Consider the following 18,046-nt stretch of genomic DNA (forward strand, 5'->3'; position numbering starts at 1 on the left):
AATATTTATGACTCCATATTCATTTATAATAGTGATTAATATATATTTGTTTCCATTTGAAGATCTCTCTTATGTGCTTCTTGGAAGATGTTCTATTTGTGATTAATTTGCTCAGCTTTTACTTATCCATGAAATAATAAGTAGTTTATTTCTTTTGTTTATCTAAGGGCTTCGTTTTTTAGTATAGTATTCTTGGCGTGCAGAGTTTTTTCTTTTATTTCAGCACTTTCAAATATAACATTCGTTATGTTTGCAAGTTTCTGGAATAAAACAGGCTTGATAGCATCTTAGGGATGTTCATCCATGTGACTTGATGCTTATCTGGATGCTCTAAAGATTTTTTTATTGTTTGGAATTTAAATGCTTGACCAGATGGGGCTGTTAAGATGATTCATTCATGGACTTCTGAATATTTTAAATTTGGTTGTATGCATCTCTTCTAAGACTTGGAAAGTTTTCAGTAGTATTTAACTAGAAAACAACCCATCAGTTACTTTCTCTGAATCTTCTCATTTCAGAGGTTCCATCATGTGAAAACTTGTTGACTTAACGGTACCACATGAGTCCTGTGTGGTTTCTTCACGTTTTTCCACCCCCGCCCTTAGACTATCAGCAGCTTCATAGATTCCTTCTTCTATTTAAACATGGTGATCTTTTTTGAGGCTGACAAGGAATGGTAGGTAGAACTCTGCATCCTGAATTGATGTGCAGCCTGAATTGTGGCACTGGCAAGTATAGACACTACTGTTTGCTAGAAGTTATAGTTCCTAGGGAGCAGTATGCTCTCTCATCCGCAGTTCTGAGAAATGGAACAAGTCATGACAGCTCCCAGAGGTTCCCAGGGATCAGGACACAATGTCAGTTCTCCTGCCAGGGGTTCTATTGCTGTGGTAGCTCCAGACTCTGAGTCCTTGGGGAAGACCACCACTTTGCCTGACTCTAATGGGAAGGTCCACCAGTTGCCAGCACAAGGGCTATGGAATAACTCTGTTACCTTGGCATTAAAGAGTAGGATAGCAGAGGCTCTGCTCAGGATTGACAAATTAATAGGTGTGCATAGTGAAATAAAATTCACAGATGGAATGGCATGATGATTACTCATCCCCAGATCACAGCACCCTTCTGGAGGAGGTCTGGCTCTAAAATCTCATGGACCAATAATAGCTGAGGTCATGAGGCATTGGGTCTTCAGTCTTTTCCCTGGGATCAGCTCGGTTTGTGGACTCCAGAGATGTGCTGCAAGCTTGTGAGGAATATAGGAATCTGTAGGGTTGATAAAGGGCCTGCAGAAAATGGAAACAAGATGTTTTTTATGAAAGATATCAAGAATATTTTGGTAATAGTGAATCTTAACAGCAAACTGACATTTTTTGACAAGATGGTATTAGTTTTAAAGGCTGGATTGATGAGCATTTTGGATAGAGAGAAAAGCCAGCATGAGTTCCTGTGGTGGAAATGGTATAGGTACATGAGAAGAATGTAGTGGATGTAAGGTGGCGCATGAGTATGGAAATCACATGTGTGAAGGAAATATAGCTTGGCAAGGCAAGACTTTATTGAGATTTGCAACTTTTATAATTTTTATTCATGTGTATCCTAGATGTGTGTGCCCTTGAAGCCAGAAGAGGTCATCAGATTCCCTAGAACTGGAGTTGCAGTTAGTTGTGAATGCCCCACATTGGTGCTGATAACTAGACTCAGGTCATTTGGAAGGGTAACAAGTGCTTGTAACTGCACAGCCATCTCTCCAACCCCAAGATGTGTAAGTCTGAATAAGAAGCTTGGTCATTTATTATGATGTAGAAGTACAAGTTTGCATAACTTTGGCATTAAAATAGCAAGAGGTTTTATAGAGCATTAACTATAATTTCTTAAGGAAATTCAGGATACATGTGTTGCAGTCATTTTTTTTTGTAAACTGTGAGATTTTATTTGACACTAGAAACTTACTTAAAATTTCTGTACTAAGTGTATTTATTTTTTCCTAAATTAAAAGTTCCTTTGTTTCTTAAATGAATCAGAGATCAAATCATTTGTCTTAGAAAATCAACATTTCTCCTATTTCAAAATATTACTTCTGGGAAGTCATTTGATATTCTTGGATGTCTTCCATTACCCTCTTCTTGAAGAATTAGTGTGGCTGTTTAATTTAAGCACAATTATGCATGAAAATGAGCTACATGGTTTCAATCTGACATTTCAGAATAAGAAAATAAATGGATTGTTTTTCCCTGTTGAAGCTTGATTCAGAACTACATTCCAGTTTTAAGTACATAAATCACAAAATTAAGCTTTAGTCTACTTTTTTACCTCACCAAATTGATTTTTTATGCTAGATAATAATATTGATATGTTACTATAGATACTTATTGGACTTTTATAAGTTATAAAATTAATACTCCTATTTTCATTACAAAAAATAAAAATATATTGATTCTCATTTGACATAATCATATTTTTTTCTTTTTTCATGTGTTTGCAATGTTAAAGATAAAAGCTATAAAATAACTAAAATGCAGTGGTTTAGTACAGTAACTTTTATTTCTCTCTCTGTCACTAACAATTCTATGACTGTGCTGCAGGACTGTCCTAGTGACTTAAGCCCAGTATGCTTTGTTGTCTCTGGCCCTCTAACTCTTCTGCTGCCCATGGAAAACAGAGAGACTGTGATAAATGTATATTTGTTATTTAAGAATGTAGAAGCAAAATATATCATTTCCATTCACAGCTCATGGGAAGTACTGGCCACATGACCTTTCCTGGTTTCAAGGAATAGGAGGACATGTTGACCTTTGCCAAGCAGCCAACTTCCATAAATGATAGTTACAATGCTGCCTTGAGTGTAATAATAAATACAATTTTTAAAATATGGATGTCACAGTTTTAGGATACACACACACACACACACACACACACACACACACACACATACACACACGAATATTCTATATCTTTGCCAACATCAAGCTAGTTCTTGTTAGTATGGCCAATCACATTAGTTTAAATAATCTCTTTACCTCATTGTGGTTCAACTTCCTATTCCCTTTTTTAGTACTGTACATGTTCACTCTTGTTTACTATCTATAAAGGAATATCACTGCAATTTTGCCCATTTAAAAATTGGTTTGATACATAATTATTGATTGTGACTCCCTTTTTATATTGAGTGCAATTGTTTATTAGGTAGGTGACTTGAAAGCATATTTTACTTTTGTGAACTTAAGTATTTTCATTATTTTATCAGTATCATTTTAAAGGCATTTATTTTTAATTTGGATGGAGTTAAGATATTAATATTTTCTTTTATGGCTTAAGATGTTTTGTCTGAAGTATTTTTTTTAAGATGTCTTAAAGATTTACTTATAAGTTTCTTTAGGGCTTCAATAATTTTAGATTTATGATTAATCATCTTATGTATTTAAAATTATTTTTACATGGCCAGGTTGCAAATCATATTTATTATTTTTATTTTTACATTTTTTGAATATCCAGTTTTTCTATTATTCTTTTTCTATTTTCTAAAAGAGCACTTCTTTAAGTAAGATGTTGGGAGCCTGGTGCTCAGCCATTTCTCAAAACTGCTGATAGACCTGAGTTGGTGACCTTTCCATTTTGCTCACAACCTTGGCTCACAGCCGGGGCCAAACAGCCTTGGCCCACAACCTTGGCCAACGGCCTTATTCTCCTTTCTAGTGAATAGCCCTGTTCTCCATTAATCAGTAGATTCCTCCCTTGGAGTACGTCAGGGCCCCTGTGTTCTGACTGATACGATTACTCACTCTTTACTTCTTTGTTCTCATTCTCTATTTAACCCAATGCTTGAGCTGCAATAAACGAGACTTGATCAGAACACTGTCTTGTCTCCATTTCTCTTGCTGCTTGCCTCATCCACGTCCCCACTCCCCCATCCAGGTACCTCATGGCAGTTTCTGCAGGTTGGAACCGAGTCACGCTGCAGAGTGGCACCCAACGTGGGGCCTGGATACTGGGGACACTGTGAGGGACATGATGGAGGAAAAAGGGGTGTGCACCCACTCAAATAATTCAGAGATGCCACAGGATCCTGCCGCAACCGAGCCGAAGGTAAGTTGGGTGTTCAATCATGGGGCAAGAATTAAGTCAGCATCAGATTTATGTGGTACAGTTAAGAGAAGCTCTGCAGGCAAGAGGAGTAAAGGTTAAAACTGAGGATTTATTTCATTTCTTTGATTTTGTAAAGGACCTTTGTCCTTGGGCCTGGATACTGGGGACACTGTGAGGGACACGATGGAGGAAAAAGGGGTGTGCACCCACTCAAATAATTCAGAGATGCCACGGGAGCCTGCCGCAACCAAGCCGAAGGTAAGTTGGGTGTTCAATCATGGGGCAAGAATTAAGTCAGCATCAGATTTATGTGATACAGTTAAGAGAAGCTCTGCAGGCAAGAGGAGTAAAGGTTAAAACTGAGGATTTATTTCATTTCTTTGATTTTGTAAAGGACATTTGTCCCTGGTTTCCCCAGGAGGGGGTTATAGATATAAAAAGGTGGAGAAGAGTGGGAGATGCATTACAAGATTTTTATACAGTGTTTGGACCCGGAAAGGTCCCAGTTACTGCTTTTTCTTATTGGAATTTAATAAAAGAATTAACAGATAAGAGTGATGAACATGAACCAGTAGTGGCAGTGATTGCCCAGGCTGAAGATATTTTTAGAAATAGTTCTAAGTCAGAGTTGAGGGAAATTCCCAAGGATGAGCCTGGCTTAATTTCCCTTGAAGATGAGGATTCTCCTAAAAACTTAAGGAAGGAGTCTTTAGAGTCAGTTAAAGGAAAGGAAAATCAAGAGGATGCCCAAAAGTCTAAAAAAGAACGTATTCATATTTATCCTCTTTTACCAGAAGCTGTCTGCCTAGCTTTGGATGCAGATGGTGCAGAATCTGAGAGAGAGGGGTTGGTTTGCAAAACTGAGACTAGATCACTAATTGGCCATGAGGGGCAGGAATGTGACTGCCCTCCTTCTTATAGTATACCACCTGCTCCAACTATCATGGTGGCAATAGATCCTAGATCAGAATCGAGGGAACAGATAGAACAGTTGCAAGAACAAATTAAGTTGGAAGAAATACATCAGTCACTGATACTCAAACAAATTAAGCTAGAAGAGATGTATCAGTTGCTGATACTAAAATTACAAAAGCTTAGAATAGGTAGAGGTAGCGAGGCTGCTGTAGATAGAGAAAGAGCTCACCCAGCCCCCGGGGGCCTGGCCTTCACTCATATAAGGAGAATTTTAATAAACCTGGTAGACTTCCCTCCCATATGGAGGCTTTTCCTGTAATGGAAACAGTAGATGATCAGAGGCAGGCATGGCGACATCACACAGGACTTAAATTTCCACTAATCAAAGAATTGAAGACTGCCGTGTCACACTATGGAGCTACAGATCCATATACCTTAGCTATCTTAGAAGGTGAGGCAGAGAAATGGCTAACTCCTATTGATTGGAATACATTGGTAAAGGCAGTCCTGTGTGGGGGTGATTATTTGCTATGGAAACCAGAGTATTTTGACAACTGTAAGGAGACAGCTAGAAGGAATCAACAAACTGGAAATGGATCGGACTTTGATATGTTAGCAGGCGAAGGTCAGTATGGGACTAATGAACGACAAATGCAATATGATTCAAGTTGCTGCCACTAAAGCATGGAGAAAACTTCCAGTTAAAGGGGGCCTGGGAACTTCTCTCACTTCAGTCAAGCAGGGGTCTGATGAGCCAATTGCAGATTTTGTTCATCAGTTAATGACCACAGCGGGGAGAATATTTGGAAATGTTGACGCAGGGCTAGAGTATGTGAAACAGTTGGCATATGAAAATGCTAATCCTGCCTGCCAGGCAGCCATTAGACCCTACAGGAAAAAGATGGATTTGACTGGTTATATTCATCTGTGTTCAGACATAGGTCCGTCCTATCAACAGGGGCTTGCCATGGCAGCGGCTTTGTATGGACAAACTGTAAAGGATTTTCTGGCCGATAGGTATAAGACTAAAAGCAAGGGGTGTTTTAAATGTGGTAAGAGTGGGCATTTTGCCCAGGAATACAAGGCAGATGATGATAAACAAAAGACTGATGATAAAAAGGCTTCTAGATTATGTCCCAGGTGTAGAAATGGAAGACATTGGCTCAGAAATTGTAGGTCTAAGACTGATATTGAAGGGAGACCTTTATCTCCTCATCAGGGAAACTGGTGGAGGGGCCAGCCCCAGGCCCTGAAACAAGCTTTTGGGGCAGTCAATTTCATTCCTGCCAGCAGCAGAAGCAATCCATTTCAGACCTCAGCAGAGCAACCCCAGGAAGCACAGGACTGGACCTCAGTTCCTCCTCCCACACAGTATTGACTCCAGAGATGGGAATTCAGACCATAGGGACTGGAATTTTTGGACCACTCCCCAGCAATACTTGCAGGCTAATACTAGGGTGAGGTAGCACCACCCTAAAAGGCCTATCTGTCATGCAGATAATCAATGCAGATTATACTGGGAAAATAAAAATCTTAGCCAGAGCTGTTGGCAATATAATCACTATTCCACAGGGGAGATCGTTTTGCTCAAATAATTCTAACACCTCTGGTTAAATCCAGTCATCTTGTTCAAGGAAAAAGCAGAGGAAATAAAAATTTCGGTTCATCCGATGCTTATTGGGTCCAGGCCATTACTCACAAAAAACCTACATTGACTTTATGGCTTGATAGAAAAAAATTCGATGGCCTCATCAATACTGTAGCTGATGTTACTATTATTTCTGCTGAGGCCTGGCCTGTAGCCTGGCCCACAGTTGAGACTTTGACTAATTTAACAGGTGTAAGACAGAGCCATAACCGAGCCAAAACCCAAAACAGAGTTCAAAATTCCTCACTTGGGAGGATTCCATGAATAATTCTGGTTTGATTAAGCCTTTTGTAGTTCCTTATTTACCGGTAAACCTATGGGGAAGAGATTTGCTTTCACAAACGGGAATCGTTATGTGTAGTCCAAACGATGTCGTTACTGTGCAGATGCTCGCTCAGGGCTATAGCCCTGGCAGGGGATTAGGAAAAAGAGAGGATGGAGGATTATTTCCAATACCAATCCAAGGCCAAAATGATAAGTGAGGCTTGAGAAATTTATAATGGCAGCCATTGACAATCCTGCACCCTCAAACTATGTGGATCCTATAGCCTGGCAATCAAATGATCCAGTTTGGGTAGCTCAATGGCCACTTACAGCAGAGAAGTTGGTGGCAGCCACTCATTTGGTGCAAAAACAACTTGAGGCAGGGCACATTGAAGAGACTTGTTCTCCATGGAATACACCCATATTTGTTATTAAAAAAAAGTCAGGAAAATGGAGATTATTGCAAGACTTAAGAGCAGTCAATGCTACTATGGTCCTCATGGGAACTTTACAGCCAGGTTTGCCTTTGCCAGTTGCCTTCTCCAGTTGCCATACCACAAGGATACTTTAAGATAATAGTAGATCTTAAGGATTGTTTTTTCACTATTCCCTTATATCCTGAGGATCGCAAACGCTTTACCTTTAGCCTTCCTTCTATTAATTTTAGAGAGCCTATGAAGAGATACCAGTGGAAGGTTTTGCCTCAAGGAATGGCCAATAGCCCTACCCTTTGTCATAAATTTGTAGCCACAGCTCTTCAACACACCAGAAGTACTTGGCCATCCATGTATATAATTCATTATATGGATGATATTCTGATATCAGGTGCATCAGGGGAAGTGGTGTTACAATGTTATGCTCAGTTAAAATCGGATTTATTTAATGCAGGTTTGCAAATAGCCCCTGAAAAAGTGAAAACACAGGATCCCTACTCTTATGTGGGTTTTCAAATTAATGGGCAGAAAATAACTAATCAAAATCTATCCTTAGACTTGATAAACTACAAACCTTGAATGATTTCCAAAGACTATTAGGTGATATTAATTGGCTACATCCCTATTTTGGGGACTTAAAGCCCCTCTTTGACATCCTTAAAGGGGATGCAAATCCAACCTCACCCAGAGCACTTACTGAAGAGGCCAGAGTCACCATACGTAGAGTTGAGGAAGCAATTGCTAATCAGTTTGTTACCAATATAGATTATTGCAAGCCTTTATGGCTCATGATTTTTAATACTCAAGTATCACCTACGGGTCTTCTTTGGCAGGACCCTGATCATCCTATTATGTGGATACATTTACCTGCCTCCCCCAAAAGAGTATTGCTTCCATATTATGATGCAGTAGCTGACTTAATGATTATTGGTCGGGATCACAGTCGTAAATATTTTGGTGTGGAACCTCTTCATATTGTACAACCTTATACCAAGGATCATATTAACTGGCTACTTCAGAACTCAGAAACTTGGCTAATAGCTTGTGCTAATTTTTGGGGGGGTTTAGATAACCATTACCCACCTGACAAGCTCATTCAATTTTGTAATTTGCATACCTTCATTTTTCCACGCATTACTAGCCATCACTACTGCCTTGTTGGTTTTTACAGATGGCTCCTCCAATGGGATAGCAGCCTACACTTGGAATAATCAGGTTGTGCATTTTCAAACTAATAAAACCTCTGCACAACTGGTGGAACTGTCTGCTATCATATTAGTTTTTTCTATGTTTCCCGATACACCTCTTAATATATACACTGACAGTGCATATATAGCTCGTGCTGTACCTTTTTTAGAAACTGTTCCTATAATTGGGCATATTTCTGAAGCTGCAGATCTTTGTCGTCAGTGCCAGCACCTCACCCGCCAGAGGACAGCCCCATTCTTAGGACACATTCAAGCACACTCCAATCTTCCGGGGCCTTTAACGGCCAGCAATCAGGTTGACAATGAAGCCACCAAACTTGTTGCTATTGCTACTCCTTCTAACATTGCTCAAGCTCAACAGGCTCATGAGTTGCATGATCTTAATGTGGTTTCTTTAAGATTAATGTTTAACCTCACTAGAGAACAAGCTAGACAAATAGTTAAAGAATGTAAGACTTGTGTCACTTTCCTTCCTGTTCCCCATCTAGGAGTCAATCCTAGAGGACTTGTCCCTAACATGCTTTGGCAAATGGATGTATCTCATTATACAGATGTATCTCATTATAATGAGTTTGGTAAATTTAAATATATTCATGTTTGCATTGATACTTTCAGTGGATTTCTCTGCGCTTCCTTACAAACAGGGGAAGCTACTAAACATGTTATTGCTCATTTGCTCCACTGCTTTTCTATAATGGGTACCCCAAAACATATTAAAACAGATAATGGCCCTGGATATGTATCTCAAGTTTTTCAAAATTTCTGCAACACTTTGCAGATAAAACATACAATGGGAATTCCTTATAACCCACAAGGCCAAGACATAGTTGAAAGAGCTCATTTACTCATAAAAAATATGCTAAATAAAGTAAAAAAGGGGGAATGGTATCCCATCAGGGGATCCCCCAGGAATTTATTAAATCATGTACTCTTTATTTTAAATTTTTTAAATTTAGATGCTCATGGTAAGTCGGCTGCAGATCACTTTTGGCACCCAGAACCAAAAAGACATTATGCCATGGTCAAATGGAAGAACCCCCTGGATAATTTGTGGCATGGCCCGGATCCAGTATCAATATGGGGCAGAGGATCTGTCTGCATCTATTCACAGCAACATGATGCAGCCCGCTGGTTGCCTGAATGCTTAGTAAAACAGATAGATGTTAACCAATGTTCCAGGGAGAATGAGGCTCCCTGAGAAATGTTTTTCCTTTCTTTCTGTTCTCTTTTGTAGCCCAGCCAAACCATAATGGCCTCTGCTTGTTGCATCCTGCTCCTCCTGATTGGTCTTGTTTAGTCACAGATGGTGTTACAGTGGGAATTCCAGGTTAAAGAAGGAAACACATACTCTGATGACAACATGCAAACCATTGGAACTGCCCACTGTCCAGTGAAGGGTTGTCAGACAACTGTTGTCATTCCGATCACTCTGTCTATTTTACCCTCTAAATCGAGACCTCATATATGTTTCACTTATGATAATAGACGCAGTTGTCTCACGGATAGTAATGATGATGGTCAATTCACAATTCAGATAAATGACCCTTGGGACATCAGGTGGCAGAGGGGAGTTCGAGGAAAAATTTTTTATAATAATGGGTTCGCCTTACTCTCGGCAGGGGCTTTATCTATTTCCCGCCAACTGGTCCCTGCTACCATTGATAAACAAGTGAGACAGGTTATTATTATGAGTGAGACTAACCTTCAGTCTGCCATACAGTCAAACACTACCCTTAATCTTGCCTTTTGGCCCAATTATCTAAATTTCCCTTTACAGTTGATGAACCTTTCTAATATCAATGCTTCATCATGTTTGTTATGTGCCTCCTTGGTTCGACCCTTACTAGCTGCTGTCCCTGTTAATAATTCCTCTGCGCTCAGCATCGTTGCCACTGGCACTGTACCTTCTCCCCCCATGCCGTCAATTCCATTACTTTGTAATCCTGCTCAAAATATTTCCCTCTGCTATATCACTGCTACCTACATTTCCCCCTCCTTTGTATGTCACAGTAATCGCTCTGTCAGCTCACCTCTTAATGCTCCCCCTCTTATGTCTTTCTGGTGCAATGAATCCCTATATCAACAGATCACTATTTCCTCCCAGGACCCTGTGTATTAATTACTATTGTACCCCAACTAACCATGTATTCACCAGAGGAGTTCACCTGGCTACTCCACCCACACATTAAGAGAGGAGTGTTCATCCCTTTTGCAATTGGGATAGGATTTACTGTTTCTGCCAGCCTTTCTGTGGGGGCTTTGGGACATACTCTCTATACTGCAAAGGAATTCAATTCCCAATTGCAACAAGTTATAGACTCCACAGCCAGTAGCCTTGCATCCTTGCAATGCCAGCTGACTTCCTTGGCACAAGTTGCCCTTCAAAATCGTAGGGCCCTTGATCTTATTACTGCTGAAAAGGGGGGAACTTGTCTTTTCTTACAGGAGGAATGCTGTTTCTATGTCAACAAACAAGGATTAGTGGAACAAAATATACAGACCCTGCAAAACATCAGTTACAAACTCCATCATTTTTATCAAGGCCCTTCTAGATGGCTGGATTCCCCTTTCCTTTCTTGGATTCCCTCCATGATTCCATCCCTCCTCCTCCTGCTGCTTCTTCTTACACTAGGGCCATTGTTGGTAAAAGAGCTGTTGCTCTTTATTAAGCAGCAGATAGAGGCTCTTCAGGCTAGACCAATACAGGTCCATTACCATCGCCTTGATCTTATGGATCAAGGGTTGATAGGGACACATTGCTGCGATGGCGCTACTAGCCATCTCCCTTGAGAGATGAACTGGACAGTCAATGATGGGTGTGTGAGAATCCCCCCTTGATGGAAACCTAAGACAGGAGGGTAGTCTAATACTACTACCTTATCCAATGATGGGTAAGCCCTTGGGGAAGGATACTGCAACATAAGACAGGCACAGTTCCCTAAGGGTCTAGTAACCTTCGATCCGTAAAACTCTATAAAGTAAAAAAGGGGGATCTGTTGGGAGCCTGAGGCTCAGCCATTTGTCAGAACTGCTGACAGACCTTTCCATTTTGCTCACAACCTTGGCTCACAGCCGGGGCCAAACAGCCTTGGCCCACAACCTTGGCCCACAGCCTTGTTCTCCTTTCTAGTGAATAGCCCTGTTCTCCGTTAATCAGTAGATTCCTCCCTTGGAGTACATCAGGGCCCCTGTGTTCTGACTGATACAATTACTCACTCTTTACTTCTTTGTTCTCATTCTCTATTTAACCCCATGCTTGAGCTGCAATAAACGAGACTTGATCAGAGCACTGTCTTGTCTCCATTTCTCTTGCCGCTTGCCTCATCCACGTCCCCACTTGCCAATCCAAGTACCTCGTGGCAGTTTCCGCAGGTCAGAACCGAGTCATGCTGTAGTAGAAAGCAGTAATTTTTGCATGAGACACAAATGTTCAGTTTGGATGAGATTTGGCCAATTGTGAAAAGCAATGCCTGGCTCTTTCACTTGCTACAGTGAACTCCAGTGGAAGGAAAGTCTAACATTAGACTGTCTCAGCCTACTGATATTCAACTTACTGAATCTACCTCCCTACTTCTTGAGCAGAACTGTCACAATAAAGCTGGAAGTGACAATCCCTGAAGACGGAGCTGACAAATCTGGGGAATTTAACGTGTGTATGCAGTCCAGTCTGACGGGTACATGATCTTTAAGATCTGTCGTTGGTCAGCCCTGGGACAGACATCAACTTTTGTCCCATGTTTACTCTGATGCTCTTGATTCTGCTTTGGCGACTTGGAAAGCAAGTACATTCAGACTCTCTGGGAACTGGTGGGGGTCATGATCTTGGCAGCTTGCTGGGCTTTTGGTCTTGGTCTTCTGCAAGAGCACAGCAGACTTAGGAACTCTCAATGTCAAGCTCATTTACTCTCATGTCAAGCCAGTACTCTTCCACCATGTGATAGGTTCTTCTGTTAACGTCAGTGCACATCCGGCAAGCCCAACACCAAGTGTTTTAAAGAGGTGGAAGGCAACTATTTCAGGGTTCAGTTCTCTTTTGACAATGTTCTTCATCCCCACCTCCAGGTGACAACTTAGAAATTTCACAGTCCCCTCTCCTGCCTTGGTCTGGATTCTCTCTTAACTTCTTTCTTGTTTGAATAATTTCTCTTCTTCAAACAGCTCCTTGTTTTCCAAGGATGAGTATACAGACAGTCCTGGAGAAAGGGGTGGATTAAGACCCACAGATTTCTTCACTGAGACTAGAGTATCCCAGACTCCAATTTCCTCCAGAGACTGCATCAGGATGAGCTCTAGGGGTCTTTGGGCCGGTGTTTAGGGTCCTCTAAGAGTTTATAGACAGTGTCGCTGGTGCAGATGAGGCTTTTGGCCCTCACAGGATCCTGGCACCTTCCACTAGCGCTCCATGATTACCATGCTCCGATGGTGAGAGAAGAAAGACAAGTCATGCTGCCTTCAGTCGTCCCCTTCAACCCTCGCTCAGAGTAGGTCCACCACTCCTCGATGCAGCCCAGCAGCACCCTCCTGTAGCAGAGATCTGGCCCAAGCAGCCACCATGGGGGCAGACATGACCTTGGTCCTATTACTATTTCTTGGAAAGACTGTTCTTTCTCCACTTCAAATCCCTTTTACTCTTATTTAAAGTTTATTACCTTTATATATATGTGGCTTTCCATATTTTGTTTGGTTCCATAGATTGATTATATTCTTATACTTTAATGATAGCTTTACCGTTAGCCTTTGCATTAAGTAATAAAAAGCTTCCAACTTAGGTTCTGATTTTGTAAGCTACTTTGTGTATCCTAAATTCCTTATTTTACATGAATTTTATAATAATTTTCTAAGTATCTGTTAATGCCTATTTAAATTGTGATTGAAATTATTTCATTCAATAGGCTTTGACAAATACTACATAGTTGGATGTTTTTTAATCCAAACTCAGAATCTGCGTCTTTTACTTGAAAATTTTAAACATTTTATAATTAGTGTAATTAGTGATATCATTAGATTCAAGCCTATTCTTCAATGATTCTGTTGTTTACTCCCATTCTTTCTCTCTTTATCTGACTACAGTTTCAAATAATTTAGTATTGAATTGATGTAACATTAGACACAAGAAAATATTGGTGATTCATGTGACACATTTGTGTGTCATGTGTGTTTCACTATTCATGAGATAGTGAAAAAATCACCAATGGAATGAGTGAAAAACGTGTGAGTTATAGACCTGTCAAGTGTTAAGGTCCATAATAAGTAAAAAAAGAAACTTGTGCAACTAATCTAAAACTACTGAAGTTATATTTTTAAATACGGACAAAGGACCTGTATAGATATTTCCCTAAAGACGTTATTTGAATGGTCAGAAGACATAAGAGAAGACACTTAACACAGGCAATCTCAAAAAAAAGTAAATAAAAACCAAGAATGCTACTACCTCACATTTTGAGGGTTGTCTATTATCAAACATAAAATATCAAGAATTGGTGAGGATGGATAGAAATCAGAATCCTTTTGTGTTGCTAAAGGATGGTCAAAGTGATGCAGCTGTTGTTGAAACAGTACAGTAATTCCTCAAAAACCACAGAATTACCATATGATCCCAAAATGTATTGTGTGTATTCACATAAAATCCTGCTGCAGGGGGATATCAAAATGATATTTTTATTCTCATGTCACATCAGCATGTTCACAGTGGCCAGAAGGTAGAACAAAGACATAAGTTACCTTTCAGAGGAAGGAAATGAAATTAATATGGATATTCCTAAAATAAAGATATCTTATCTTAAATGGAGGACAGTTGGAAACATTTAATATTATGGATGTACCTGGGAGGCATATTTCCAAGTGAAATAATCATATCTGAAGTGAATAAATACATTACAATTCATACTATGTAAGCCACCTAACATGCTTACATTCAAAGACCAAGAAAGCAGTTCACAAAGTGATGTCCACGAATGTTAAGAAGAGAAATAAGGACTTGTTTAAGATATGCAGAGTTTACAAGGGGGAAAATGACAAAATTCAGGAGATGAATGGTGGTGATGGTCATATAAGGGGAATATACTTAATGCTACAAATTGTACACTTAGCATGGTTGAACTGATGTGTGTATATATGTGCATATATATATATATATAATGTATTTAATACCATACACATTTGCTCCAATAGAATAGTGACTGTCCCACAGTATAGATGACTTCTTCAACCTAAATGTGATCCATTCCAGGCTTTATTAAAAGAGCCACTATCAGTTAATAGTTAGTCATCTATTCCATTGTTGAAGAACATAGAGATGTGTTGCAACTGAATAGCTTCCTGGTGTTCTGTGTGTGGACAGAAAAAAAAATCTTGGGTCTGGAGAGATGACTCAGCAGTTAAGAGTGCCTGGTACATAATCATGAGAATGAGGGTTCTAATCCCAACACACACAAAAGGAGGTTGGCATCTGGATAACATTAACTCCATCTCTAAGAAATCTAATGCTTTTACCTTGTCTCTGCATGTGCATAGGGGCACACACCTATACCCACAAATGCATTGTTTCTTCCTCTCTCTTTCACACACATATACACATGTGCACACTCACACAAATAAGTATACAAAAAATCTTTTAAAAGTTAAAAAAAGATAAACGTGGGAAATGGCTCATTTTGTATGGTACCTGACATGCAAGCCCAGGGAGTTTCAATTCCCAGTACCAATGCAAAAAGCTATTCACAGAGGCAGGTGCTTGTAATATCAACATTAGAAAGTGGGGGATCAGAGGTAGGTGAATCCCAGAAGTCCACTGGCCTCCATGGGCTTCATCTTCAATGACAGATCCTGACACAGAGACTAAAGATGGGGCATGATCAAGGAAAGACCTCCATGTTGACCTTTATTCTCAACATCCATGAATATGAACAATATCACACATGTGTCCACACCATACACATGCACAATAATGCACGTGCAGATTTACACACGCATACCGAAAGAGATGATCATCCATTTTCACACAATATGTTCAATGCATGTTTAATATTGAAAGTTAAATTATATGTCAAAGTTTAGAATGAATGTAGAAAAATATGTATTATTACAGCACTGTAAATATAAATTTCTTATAGTTTTTTTTTTTACTGTTTATGTACTTCCTGAGTCAGTCAATTTTGGTAACATATAGAAGCCTGTCTCATTCTCTTTGGTAATAAGAAATGTTAACTGCATACAATTATGAAAATAATTGCACTTATACCGGTTGCTGGTCTCAACAAAATATATATTCTTGCCTGTTTCTCAAATTTATGGAGCCTCTATTTTATAGCATACATTTACCTAAGTAAATATGAAACATCACATCTTTCCTTGCAGCTGGCTGAGATCATATGTCTCAGTTCTGGCTGGGGAGATGTTAGAACTTCTATTTCTGGGAAGTCTCTGATACAGATGAGATATTTTCTATCCCCAACACCCTCAGCTCTGAAAGATGAGTACCCTCAGCTCTGAAAAATGAGTACCATGGCTGGGGCTTCAGCAATGGAGGAGTTGAAGACTTTAGGGGAATTAATCACTTTTCTGTTGCTGTGATAAAACATTAGGACAAAGCAACTTATAGAAGGAAGAGTTTAATTGGCTTGTGGTTCCAGAGGGAGGACTCCATCATAGTGTGGAGGAATGGCAAGAAATAGCAGGAGCAGAAAGCCGAGAGCTCACATGTTCAAGCAGGCACAAGAAACAGAGAGCAGTAAACTAGAAGTGGGCAAGCTCTGTAAGTTCAAAGTCCACCCCCAGTGATGTGCTTCCTCCAGCACAACCACATCTCCTAAAGATTCTATGAACCTCCCCAAACAGTGCCACCAAATGATCAAATGTTCACATAAATGGAGCCTTTGGGGAACATTCCTTATTCAAACTATCGTACTAGGATTGATGCAGATGAAAGCCTGAGGTCTTATCCTGATGTCTGTGTGCCAAGCATTGTGCATTTTCTATCATCACAGGAAGCAGAGGAAGAATTGTGTACCTTCTTTAAAAACATTATTTTGTTTTTACTATTCTTAGTTACATCAAATCCTAACTAAAAAAGATAAGGTCAAATTCTGTTAAAAATATATTCTCCTGTAGTTGCTGTTTACAAAGAATAGTAAACCCACTCTGCTATACTGTTCAAGAGCACCTTGAACATCTGTCAAAAAAGATGAGATTTCTTATGACATCACTTAGGCTTCCAGAAATTCTTTCATAAAGAACTTTCAAATCGCATGCACATAAGCCTTCATTTGCTGAGAGGCCGTGATGGCTAAATTAAATGCAGTAATTCAAATCTCTTGTGCTGACATCTGCTTAGACAGTACCATAGCACCATGTGACTCTTCTATGTCATAATATTTATGGTCATTTATTTCCTAATTTTGACAGATAGTGAAGGATAAATATTCATGTGTTGCTACATTTAGCAGCCCTGGAGGCCTAATCTTCCATTTAGAAATAACATATTTTCCAACTTGGAGAAATTATGTCCTCGTAGGCTTCATTGGGGAAAATAAAAAACAAACATGAAATTCAATTTTCAGTTGTACATTTCTACATTTGCAATTAAAAAAAAATAACTCAGTATGGTGTGACCTTGTAACTGAATCAAACATGTTTTGTCTTCTGACTATGTAAAAGTCGAACCTGCTTCTTGAAAATTGTAATGGAGTGGAGGGACATTGATTGGCAGATCAGTAAGACTCATAGAAATTTCATTTAGAAATTAATAAGTGATGTAATAACACTTATATTTTACATTTTAAAAAATTAACCATTTGTGTAAACATGCATGTTTGCATGAATATACAGATGCATGCATGGCAGACATGTGGCTATCAGAGGAAAATATGAGTCAGTTCTTTCCTTCTACCATGTGAGTCCTGAGTATTGAACTCAAGTAGTCAAGCTTGGTGGCAAGCTTCTTTACTCACTGAGTTATTTGGATTATGTTGTGTACCTTGCTTTATTACCAACCCATTATAACAAAAAAATGTATTATATATTACATGAAACCATGGAAACACCACCCTTAGCTATGTGTTTAGACAGGCTATGGTTTTAAAACTAACTGAATATTTATTTCTGTGATTTTAAAAATAAAAACAACAAATTCAGACCATTATTTGCAAAGAAGTGTGGTAACTCTCTGAAGACCATTGATAGATAGATCTATCAATTTCTGTAATGTTAAAAATAACAATGAATTTATTTACATGTTGTATGAACATTAGCAGTCTTTATGCCCACCTGCTACAGGAAGAGCAGGGCAGCTGAAGAGACATTTTGTAAGGGTGATTCTGGGATTGATATTCATAGCATTTCTTCTAGCATAAGTTGTTATAGAATGAGTTATTTTAAAAGAAAAAGAAACAAACGTTTCTTATGATATGCTAATAAGTTTATTCAACTTTAGAAAACAAAGGAATAAATAAAGGAAGAAAATAACATGGACTTATTAAGTATAAAACCCATATGAA

At 39.2% G+C, this 18,046-nt stretch overlaps 1 pseudogene; it reads right to left on the bottom strand.

Annotated features, from left to right (window-relative positions):
- Positions 1-12,340: 12,340 nt before the first annotated feature.
- LOC103732859 lies at positions 12,341-13,118 on the bottom strand (annotated as a pseudogene).
- Between the last annotated feature and the right edge of the window lie 4,928 nt (positions 13,119-18,046).

This window comes from Nannospalax galili, unplaced genomic scaffold (genome assembly GCF_000622305.1).
Source record: "Nannospalax galili isolate Female #2095 unplaced genomic scaffold, S.galili_v1.0 scaffold955, whole genome shotgun sequence".
Taxonomy (NCBI): Eukaryota; Metazoa; Chordata; class Mammalia; order Rodentia; family Spalacidae; genus Nannospalax; species Nannospalax galili.